The sequence below is a fragment of the Carassius gibelio genome, chromosome B10 (assembly GCF_023724105.1).
Source record: "Carassius gibelio isolate Cgi1373 ecotype wild population from Czech Republic chromosome B10, carGib1.2-hapl.c, whole genome shotgun sequence".
Taxonomy (NCBI): Eukaryota; Metazoa; Chordata; class Actinopteri; order Cypriniformes; family Cyprinidae; genus Carassius; species Carassius gibelio.
Genome location: NC_068405.1, coordinates 19,880,684 through 19,893,375, shown reverse-complemented (window position 1 = coordinate 19,893,375; position 12,692 = coordinate 19,880,684). Strand labels below are relative to the sequence as shown.

General features: G+C 32.5%; 1 long non-coding RNA gene across 1 annotated transcript; it reads right to left on the bottom strand.

Moving 5' to 3' along the window:
* Positions 1-3,529: 3,529 nt before the first annotated feature.
* Positions 3,530-10,802, bottom strand: LOC127965831 (uncharacterized). Its single transcript, XR_008155495.1, has 5 exons — positions 10,390-10,802; positions 10,192-10,273; positions 8,509-8,847; positions 5,529-5,606; positions 3,530-4,077 (listed from the first exon to the last, which is right to left on the bottom strand). It is a non-coding gene; the product is annotated as an uncharacterized LOC127965831 (long non-coding RNA).
* Positions 10,803-12,692: the final 1,890 nt, after the last annotated feature.

Below are 12,692 nucleotides of genomic sequence, written 5' to 3'. Positions count from 1 at the left end.
TGCATTGTAGTATATTGTAGTATATAAACGCTCGCCACGCTTTGCTCTATTGCTGAAGAAAAAGCCAGATGGAGCTTGTTTAAAAAGTTTGCTGCACCACATTTAGACAAGCCTCTGAGATATAGTCTGATCCAATGAGACAAAAATTGTACTCTTTGGATATAATACACACCATGTTTGGAGATGAAATGGCACATCACCCCAAAACATCATGGTGTAGCACTGACAAAATGCATGGAAAAATGTACCGAGACATTCTTGATAAAAATCTGCTGCCATCTACCAGGATGATGAAGATGAAGGGATGGTGGACATTCCACCCAGACAATGATCTCAAACACAGCCAAGGAAACTCTCATTTGATTTCAGAGAAAGAAAGTTAGCTACTAGAACGGCCCAGTCAATCTCTTGACTTGAATCCAATAGAAAATCTTTGGAAAGAACTTCAGGTCAGAGTTCATAGAAGAGGCCAACAAAACCTTTAAGATTTGAACTGTTTGTGTGGAAGAATGGGCCAAAATTACACCTGAGAAATGCGACTTGTTTTTCCATTCAGGAAGCATCTTGAAGCTGTCATTAAGGCTTTTGTAAAAAGCAATAAACACATTTCAATAAGCGTGTTCAATACTTTTCCCCTTGGTCATTCTACCTCATTATACAGAACTTAATTTCTGAACTTACTTGTATTGTTTTCTTTGTATGTATTACTTGGGTTGTTATCGACATCTGGTGAAAATTTCATGTCAACGGCACCTTTAAAAATATATTTACTGAGAAAAGGGGTGATGTGTTCAATACCTATTTTACCCGCTGTGTGTGTGTCTGTGTGTGTGTTTGTGTATATATATATATATATATATATATATATATATATATATATATATATATATATATATATATATATATATATATATATATATATATATATATATATATATATATATATATATATAATTATATTTATGTGTGTAGTTTATTTGCAAAAACAGATTACATATTTTTTTACATTTTCAAAAATCATGTTTTTTATTATGTTATCATGGTTTTATTGTGGTAGCTGTATTTTTTTGTTATTTTTAAACCTAATAAAAAAAACAACATTATGCAATTTGATTGAGATGAATTGGAATGCACAATGAAAAAAATGATTTTTTTAAAAACTGTTACAAATTGAGTTATCTGTTTTTGCTTATTAACTCTACACACACACACACACACATTATGACAAATATACTATACACTAATTATATTTGTATAAATTATACAGTGTGTGTGTGTGTGTGTGTGTGTAGAGTGTGTTTGTACACAGTGTACAGTATCTTAAATCCATTTAAAATATTATTTAAATTACATCTAACATGATAAATATATATTTTTCATTACATTACTTATTATTCAGTCTGTCTGAAATGTTTTATTCTGATTGGAAAATCACAGCGAATAAAGTTTAATTTCCAGTAAAACCAAAATAATCCATTGGCCCAGTCAACTTTTCATACATGGTTGTGTTAGTTTTGCATCTTATCACATGCTCTCTTCTAATCATATTACAAAGGCTTGACTATTTTTCTTTTATCCACTGATCTTCCATCTCCAGTGCGATTTGTAGACAAATTGCTCTTTTTCTTGCCTGCACAGGCTCTGCCAGTGGTGTTCAGATTCAGCACAGATCGGAGCATGCTGCAGAATACAGGAGCTGTCACTCGTCACTGCCAAAACCACAGCACATCATTAGACTCAGCCACTGCAACACGCTCGCTCATCCTCATACATTTACACAAATCCCCTCCGCACACGCAACTTACTAGAAAGTCTGCTGTTACGATTAACTCAACAGGCGGCGTGAAATACAAATTCCGCTGGCAAATAAAGACATGAATCTGGGACGGTTCGCATTTTAGGAATCAATCTTTTCTTAAATAGCCCTGTGATTTTTAAGGCGCCCGTATTGTTTCCGTTCACAGTGTCCGGTAGTGTTTTTTCCACAACTGTCTTCATGTGAGCTGCACAACTCATTACATTCCCTCCACCCACCACCCAGCACAACCTCTGCACCATTTCCTGAATTACAGACCACAGTTTTCCCAAGATTCCCTTTCTATACACACAGTCCTGTCTTTTTTTTTCCTTTTAAAACGTGTTTGTCACGTTAACATTCATTCAGATTCTCTCCATGCATAAGCCGCTTCACTGCAGCATAACTGAGCTTCCACATGCACCGTAAGCTTGTCTGAAGCAGCCATTGATTCACAGAGCAGACAGGCTGATGTCATGAGACGCCAAACACAGAAAAAGCCTCAGTTTGCTTTTGGAGTCGGTAACAATGTTGGCGCTGGGTTTGCACAGCCCATGCAAAACGGGTTTAGCCGAGGGGAGATGCGTTTGGCTGCTATCACAGAGCAGATATCAGGGCGGCTCTCTCTGTTGTTTCTCTGGGGGCGAGTCATGTGCACCAGGCAAACCGAGGATGTTGTGGCCACGGATAGGCGTTGCCCATGGACACGTCTCCTGCGGTTCGCTCTCTGGGAGTGACTCCAGCCTAGGAGATGGGAGAGAACCTCAGGGAAAGGATAAAAAAGAAGAGCTAATTATGATCAGGACAGGCAGTAGTCAGGAGGGATTGGGCATGATGTTTGCATGCGGTTTACTTTCGTAGACGGTTTTGCACCTTAGTTCCTCTGTTTTCATGTTGATTGTAAATGATCATTAAAAGCAATGCCTTTTAGGCAATATGGATCTCTAGATGTTTTAATATTCTGGCTGTGAGAAACTGCAGACATCATGCAGCAAATTTTTTATAAAGATTTGAATTCAATTCAATTTAATAAAATGTTTTAATTTAGTTTGAATTGAATTTAATTTAAATTAAATGAAATATGTTTTTCTTCATTTTTACTTCTTCATAAATCAAATGTTATTATAATTACATTTAATATTAAAAAATAACATTATAATACGTACATTTATTTAAATTAAATCAATTAAAGTAAAAAAAAAATAGTTCTATATACTGTAAATTAAATTTAAATGCAAAATTAAATAAAAAAATTATTAGGTACTCTATAAATTACTATATATGTGTGTGTGTGTGTGTGTGTAAACACTATCCTATAAATATAAGTTTCAGGATTTTGGATGATGTTAGCATGCCTTATAGTTTTATGAACTGCCCTATAGCATGCTTTTTAGTTCCTTTTTTCCTTCAGATTGCAAGTTATTAAATGCAATGCATTTTATGCATGTATATTTATCCATATATTTGTATGGATCTCTAAATGCTTTAATATTTTCTGGTTGTCAGAAACTGAATGAATAAAGGAGTATTATCCTATAACATGTTGCTATTCATTATCGGTAACATTCAATATTTTTATATCAATTAAATGTAATTAAAAAAATGATTTAACCCTAAACCTAAATAAATATTAAAATAAACATTAATTACAATTTTATTAAAAAAAGGAAACATTTCAGGATTCTCATTTACAATTTTTGTCCAATGCAAACAATGCAAAAACATTTCAGCACTCAAGGATTTGTGATGAGGTTTGCATGTGTTTTAGTTTTGTAGAAAATGTTATGCATTAAAACATGCTCTTTAGTACCTTAGTTCCTATTATGTTCTTGTCCTGGAACAATACTGAAACTCTTGATGTGATATCATTTCTATGCAACGGTTCAGGATGATTCTTTTGGACAGCGTTTTTAGTTTTGATACAATAAGTGTTTCCCATAAATTTGTATTTTCAGCAGATCTCTCACTCTCGTTCACAGGGGGTTTTTTTGTCGACGTGGTTGATACCCATTACAGTTATGAATAGTCACTGTGTCTGGATGGTCCCTGGAGCTCTGGCTATATTCTGCCCTAACAAGCATTTCTGTGGTGGAGCATCAGCACCAGAGCTGCCGCTCTTGCAGCTGTTGGACTGGAGAATCCCTTACAAAAGCACACATGCCTACAGCTCTCCCCAGACTCTACACACATGCTGCTTCATTTCATCTGGAATATGGCTTACAATAAATGACAGAATCTTACTGGATGTCCGGATGTTCCTCTGCATGGGGAATGGATGTTTTCTGTGCCAACAGAGAGAAAAAGAACAAAAGGAGTCAAAATCCCATCCAACCACCCAAGTAAAAATTCATATAGCAAGAAAATTGAGAAATAAATTTGTTCGTCTGTATTCATATGATAAAATGTATTTAAAACTATAATTTTCTAAATGTTATTCATTCTAATTGTGACCTTTTTCCTGTAAAAATGTATTTTGTTTCTAAATTTTATTAAATATAAACAAGATTAAAACAAGATGATATTATTATATTATAAACAAGAAATGAAAGGAAACATGAATAAATCTTAAACAACATGTAGTTCATGTCAAGTTTCTCAGTTATATATTTTTTTCCAATTGAATTATATATATATATATATATGTATATATATATATATATATATATATATATATATATATATATATATATATATATATAGATATATATATATAGATATATAGATATATAAATATATGCAATAATATTCTACAGTTTATATTTAATTTAATATAATGTTTGTTTTTAATTTAATATCATTAAATATTCTTCTTAATTTTTAGTTCTTCATAAATAAAACTTCATTGTGAAAATTAAATTAAAAAATATTATACTAAATAATATTGATTAAATTAAAAATGCAATACTCAGTTACACATTTAAGGAAAAATTTGCATCGCATTATTAAATGAAATTAAATATTCTTATTTTTTTGTTCTTCATGAATTAAATTTCATTGTAAAAATTACATTTAAGATAAAAATAAATAAATATTATACTAAATAAAAAGAATATAGATTAAAAAAATATTAGCATAGCAGAAATAAAATTTTACTGAGATTACATGTATTCTGAATAAAGACGAGAAAAATAAATAATTCACAGACGACTGATGAATGTTATACTGATAATAACCAATATCATTTTATCACCGGCTTTCCAACACTAGAATATGATCAAACAAAGAATATGAAACGCACAAAATGACTTCTTTTCCACTTTCTAGTCGCAAACGCTTAAGATTTGACGTCTGTTTGATTTCATTAAAACCAGCAGCCGAGTGCTCATGTGAATGAGCTCGTTTTACAGGAGAGATCCTGCCTAATAAGGTAACTCCCATGAATCACTGGGAGCTAAATGAAACGACGAATCTCTCCCACACAGGAGAATAAGCACTTGATTGGGCTGAACAGTCTTAATGACCTGCTGTTGGGAATCCATGTATTGATCATATATATTGAATGCTCAGTGCAGCAGCGTCTTCATTCAGATGTCATCCTCCAATGCAGCGCTGAATAAAACCACTTTGATCTGTATAATGCACTTCTTCTGATCTCTGTTCAAAGGTAAATCATTATTGAAATCTGTATGATGATTTTGGGTGAGTGTGAATAAAGAAGTGCTGACCCTTTCCTTTATTGTGATTATGAGACTGTAACCCCACCCTGCCTCACTGGCCACTAACCGCCACCCACCTGCTGGCCTGCTATTGGCTGTCCACACCGATCCACGCCCAGCAGGTCTCTACAGGCGCAATGCAATAAAACGGGGCACTGGAGGAGAGACAGAAAGAAGAAGAGAAAGAATAAACTGAAGAAAGAAGACACTGAATGAAAGAGGCATTAAATAGCATCATAATACGTCATTGCAACTACAATTTCATTTTGTGCCAATACTATTTCAAATTAAGCTTTAAAAATAAACTTGAAACATAAATGTAAAATACTAATATTATTAATAATAAAACAATAAATAAAACAGAAAGTGATATATAATGAATAATATTGAGTAATTCTATAGTATATACATATAATTAAAAAAATAATAAAGTACATTTATATATAATATATAAAATTGAATTATAAAATGATACCCTTTATTGCATTTACTTTTTTTTTTTTTAAGTATAATGTCTAAAATAGTCCAGGGAATATTTCAGGATTCCTCACTTTTTAGGTAATATCTCAGTGTCATAGATATTATTGAACTTAATTTACAAAAAAAACAAACAAACAAAAACAGTCAAGCTCAGTTAACTGTAAATAATGGCTAAATTTGACAATGACATTTAGAAATAATTTTATATGTTATTATTTGCATTTATATACAATTATTTCTGTTTCACTTTCTTTTTTTTAAATACTTAATATTTGACATTTGTTTTATTAAAAATCAAACAAATAAATAAACCCAAAATAGAAATAAGAAAGGGGTTGTAAACTGCCATAATATCTTAAGCTGTGAATACATAAGGGCACTATTATGTTATAGAGATTGTTTCTTATTTAACATAACATACATGTGACAATGAACCACAACACCTGTCATAAGGGTCCATTTTTTAAAACTAAGATTTATAAATCAGCTGAAAGCTGAATAAATAAAGATTCCACTGAAGGTTGTTTTGTTAGGATAGGACGATATTTGGCCAACTATTTGAAAATCTGAGGGTGCAAAAAAATCTAAACATTGAAAAAAATTGCCTTTAAAGTTGTCCAAATAAAGTTCTTAGCAATACATATTACTAATGACAAATTATGTTTTGATATATTTACAGTAGTGAATTTACAAAATATCCTAATACTTAATACTTAATATCCTAATGATTTTTGGGATAAAAGAAAAAATAAATAATTTTGCCCCATACAATGTATTGCTGGCTAATGCTACAAATATACCCCTGCTGCTCATGACTGGTTTTGTGGTCCACGGTCAAATTTAAGCTTTATTACCATTATAATCTTAATAGAGAGACACATTTGCTAGAAATGTAACCTTCATAACCTTCTTTTTTTATCCAAGTAGACAAGTGTCAGGAAAGAGCATGCTTGAGATGAACTATGAGACAACTCTCATCCAATATACTGTAAGTAAAATGTATGAAAACTGATAAATGTCTGTTTTCTTCTGATCTGGAAGCTCCTGTCGTCAAGTCAAATTCCTTGCGCGTGTACTTGGTATTAATACTCTTCCGATTCTTTTTCTGATTCAGAATACATTAAATGCTAACTATAAAGCGAATCAAAGTAATTGGCTATTTAAAATTTCCACCACGGTCATTTCTGCCAGAGAATAGCTAGGAGCTATTCTGCTGTTTGCTATTCCTCAATCATTTGTGAGTTTGTGCTGAATTTGTGAGCAGGGGACACTGACAGAGGCCTGAGCTCACAGGCAGCTGCTGTCGGGCTTGACTCTGCACAGTAATCAAAGCCTGATTGTTCCTCTCGCAGCCGTACAACACATCTGAGTCAACTTCTGACAAAACCCTCACACAGGCTTACAGTGTTGCTTAGTAACCAAAGCACATGGCTGACCTTATATGTGTGGTCATAAAAATGTATGAACTTCTTTTATTTATTTATTTCTTGATTTTGTTTCATTCCCTATCTCACTTTCTGCAGCTGGAGTGTCTCACCAGTAGCAGAATCACTGTGTCCAAAACATTATTGTCTGATAATATTTTCAAATATTTATTATTGAATAGTTTTTCTCATTTGAAATCAAACATATTATAATTTTCTATTAAAATATTATACATATATATAATATATGTATGTAATGTATATATGTGTCTGTGTAATGTATATAGTTTTACAAATAAAAACTTGGAAATTAAGAAATAATAACAATATAGAGAGAAAGAGAATGTTATTATTATTTCTTAATTTCACTAATATATATATATATATATATATATATATATATATATATATATATATATATATATATATATATATATATATATACACCAGTTTTCCAAAAAATAATTATATATTATATTATACTTTTACATTTTTTCCTTCTCAAGCATGCAATTAATTTATCAAATGTGACAGTAAATACATTTATACTGTTAAAAAAATTATATTTCAAATAAATGCATCCAATGTTTTCAACAACGATAAAAATAATAATAAGTGTTTATTGAGCTTTAAATCAGCTTTTTAAAATGATTTCTGAAGGATCATGTGAGACTGAAGTAATAGCTGCCAAAACTTCAGTACTGCATCATGGGAATAAATTCAGTTTTAAATACATTAAAATAGAAAAAAATATTTCCTAATATTAATGTTTTTACTGTATGTGTATCCAAAAAATATATAAATAACAATAACAATAAAAATGCAGCTTTGGTGGGCATAAGAGACTTCTTTAAGATTTGTGAAGAATAATTCTATAATATCTATCTATCTATCTATCTATCTATCTATCTATCTATCTATCTATCTATCTATCTATCTATCTATCTATCTATCTATCTATATACGTGTGCATGTGTATTTTATATTTTAATGTATATTATATATTAGTATATATGTTTTTAAATGTTTTTAAGGGAAGTCTATCTCTATCCGATTCTCTACTACTACTTTTACATGATGTATACTTTTGCAAGGTTAAGAAAAGTTCAGTAGTAAACAATGAAAAGAGAGCGCCTTTCCATTTCACACTTACATTGCAAAACTCATCCTGTCCGCAGAAGCGCCGGCTCATGCCTGTGTTTAAGGCCAGCAGCAACTGAGAAGATCAGCGGGACATCTCCCCCCGTCTGTCCCACAGGACACACAGATGTTGGGCTGGCTGTCTGCACAGCTGTAGGCCTGCCACGCACCGCCGAACCTGCAACTGTCTGACGGAGAGACGGCAGGTTGGCACAGATGGTGTGGAGGTGTACCTGGGGCTGGAGGGAGTGAGCTGGCAATGGAAATAAAAGGGCAGGTACCAACATATCCTCCATCTGGACTCATCACTGGAGAACAGCCACGGGACGTTAACATCGCTGCGGCTGAAGACCTGTCAACATGACAGACAGATGAATGTACAGAGCTGCGTTTGGTACGTGCTGCTGAGAGCAGACGGTCTCTGCTGTGAACGTGAGAAGAAGAAATAAAGCTCAAATTATCCTCGTGAACATCATAATGTGCTGTATAATTTGTGATTTTTCTTTTTGGTTTCATACTTGACGGACAAAAAAAAAAAAATAACATTTGTAAAATAAAATAAAATAAAATAAAAACTACATACTGTATATAAATAATAACAAAATAATAATGAAAATATTTTAATGTATTACTGTTATTACATGTTTTATATTATATAATTATATAAAGAAACTGAAAATGAACATTATACAACTAGACGAAAAATGCAAAGCACAACTAATTTGCTCTTGAAAGAGCTTGATTCATTTTCAGATTTCTAATTAAATACTTCAGTGATATTATATATTGTATAAATATATAAATAAAATTATTTAAAAAAATTATTAGCTTTATTATTTGTATATATTATATAATTATATAAATAAGATATGAATTAAATTAAATAATAATAAGAAAAAGCAGATGCACAATCAATTAGCTTTTAAGTGTTTGCATTTATATTGCAATTCTTGTCTGCAGACTTTAGTACTGTTATTTATGTATTATATAATTAGACTGGAAATTCTGACATGATAGTATTTTTGGCAAAACAGAGCACAGTATGAAACATTAATGAGACATTTTCTTCAACTCTAGAGGAGACGCAACTCTAGAGGAGGAACGTCAACTTAAGCAAAAGTCTCACATTCTCTCCATTTTAATCTGGTTGCTGACTGTGAGATTGAAGAGCACTCGTATGACTTTTCTTTCTCACAGAAACACTGGGAGAGTGAGATTGACATGCACCGCCACAGCTTTTCCTCTGATCCAAAACCAGATTCCTCTTCCCTTTCATCTTAAAGCAACACAGACAGACCTCAGCTCAACATTAAAGGCCATTCAAATCCAAGCTGCTCTCACTAAAGGCAGGAAATTACATTTCGCAACAGAACGTCTATTGTTCTATATAGTGCTAGAAAGCTTTCAGGTGTTTGCAGCTGAATATACTGCATTGTATTCAATGCTGGCAATGCTAATAGTTGCCAAACCTTTAAGACAGGCATTATGGGTTTAACAACACCCTGTTGAATGTATTTTGCGATGCTTGTTATTGAAGATGGTGTAATTTGAAAAAAGGTGACAGATATTTCTAGCAAAGTCAGCTCTGATCTAGATTTTAAAGGTCATTTCCGTGGTAGTTACACATGCACGGCTGCAGCTCAGTTTAAATATGCAATGCAGTTTTGGTAACAAGATTTTCTTGTTATTTATTTACCTCTCAATTTAATGCTGTTCGGTTCAGTAGGCCATAAAATGAGGTGCTGTTTCATTAATGGGAAATAAAAGATGATTGCATCCTAGAGAAAAAAAAAGAAACACTAATTGTGTTATTCTACAACTGTCTCGATTTATTTGCCTCAATTATGATGTATCACATAAAAGACTGAATTAAAGAAATGAGACGAGGACCGACCGTCAGTGTGCAGCGCTGGTTTATTACTGTGGCTGGAGCCCAGAGAAGCTGGAGACTTCATTCATCATCAGAGAAGGTGTCAATCACTCCCGTAGAGGACATGCTTTACTGCTGCCCGAGGGCTCCTGTGTGACCTAAATACAAAACTGTCAACAGAAAGACTGACCAACACAGAACAAGCTGAAGAGAATCCAAGAGAATATTCTGTCTTGGAATATCCTATGAATATGTATACAGCATACAGGAGATCTAAAATTCAATCACTGCTATTTATACCAGGTTCCAAGGCATGTACATGCATGTAAAATAACAAATATATATCACATCAAAACTGCAGTCACTATAGGCTATAAGAGTACTAAAACTCTTAGTTAAATAATGGATGTCAAAAATGGTATAACACTAAGATCCTATACATATAAAGTCCTGGAAAACACGCTTGAAACTTCTCAAAGTAAAATAATGAAAATATATATATTAAATCATAACTTCTGTCAATGTATATTAAGAATAATAATCATTAATATTATAGAAATAATAGGCTATTATATACAATATAAGAAAAAGATTAATGGTAGACTATGAATACTATGTTATGGGTTATGATATATGAATTCCTGCACAAGATTAAACATTTTTGGTAAAATAATATATATATATATATATATATATATATATATATATATATATATATATATATATATATATATATAATTGTTGTTAAAAAAGGCACAAGAATACTAAAATAATAAGTTTAAGACCTCTTTGTAAAATGCGTACTTGCATATATTTAAAGCGTACAGAAAATCTCTCTTTAAAATTATTGTCAAAATTTTATATAAATACTAAGATTACAAGACTTTCCACACAGGTTATGAATACATTTAATGATTTATCTATTTAATCACCCTTATTGACCTATTATTTGTCTTTTCGTTTTGAGGGCTTTGCACAAATTACATAGAACTGCAGATTAACCATAGTTTATTGTAGTGAAAGCGTAGTAACCGGGTTTTTTTTTTTTTTTGTCTATTTATTACCATTTGTGTTAACCCAGTTTTACTACAAATACCATAATTATTATATGGTTACTGTAGCAAAACCATGGTTAATGTGTGGTTACCATGTTTTGGGGGCTTTATTTGTGGTAAAACCATGGTTAATTTTTGTACAGGAACGTCTTCAAACACGTTTTTCCAGTCATTCTGTAGTAACATCGTCTAAAACAATTTGCTATATTAATTCTTAAAAATTATTCTCGTGACGCTTTCAAATGTTTCCATTTTTACCAAACCTGTGAGAGAAAATGAAGGGAAACCCCACAACTACGATCTGAGGCGGGCTGTTTATAGTAGTCCGTGACGCCGCCTGCTGTTTATCAGGAGAACTGCATAAACACTAGCGCGTCATACACTTTTCGCTTCTATTATTTCCTTTTAGCATCAACAATGCAGCATGTAAAAAAAAAAAAAAAAAAAAAATCCCGGACACCAATGTAAATAAATAAATAAAATCTCAACAGAACTTGCCTATTTAAGGATTAATCACACGACGCCGGTGCAAAGTAAAAAAAGAACAGAAAGCAATAGCAATATGAATCTATCCTTTGACATTTCCTATAGCCTATACAAAAATAATTTGATGTCAGCAGGTAGTGTTCCTCTAATAAGCCTAATATTGCTCGCGTTGCTGAGGTGAGCTGATAGTTGATGCTATTAGCTGATCTTAAAAGCAGCACAGACTGCTGATGTTCAGTAGAATCGCACATAGGGAATCTATGAACGCTGATGTATGACATCGACCTCAAGAACAGAGAAAGAGAAAGAGAGAGAGAGAGAGAGAGAGAGAGAGAGAGAGAGAGAGACTAAACCCATAACTGCCCAGTAACAAGCTCTCCCCCCTCATTGGCTGCAGAGGCAAGTGTATTTGATCAGGCCCTCAGACTAAATGACACACTCTGTTTTATCTGCAGACACTAAACCTCCTGTGAGAGCTAAAGAAAGACCTCAGCATCTGTCCTATCTGAAGAATATGTGCCCCTCTCACACCTGAGTGACTGCCTTAAGGAATGCTGCAAAAATGAGAAGAATATTTAGTCATAATGTACTCCCAAACCCTATGTCTTCCCTGTAACAGAAGAATATGTGGCATAATATCATGTTTTTTAACCACAGAATGGTAGTGAATTGGGACTGGGGCTGCTTTTCAATATAATGTTTCTTAAAATCCCCATGCCTTTTAGTCACATTTAAATCTAATCACTAATACAGTTTGCATTTTGCAACTATACAAGCAAGTATTAC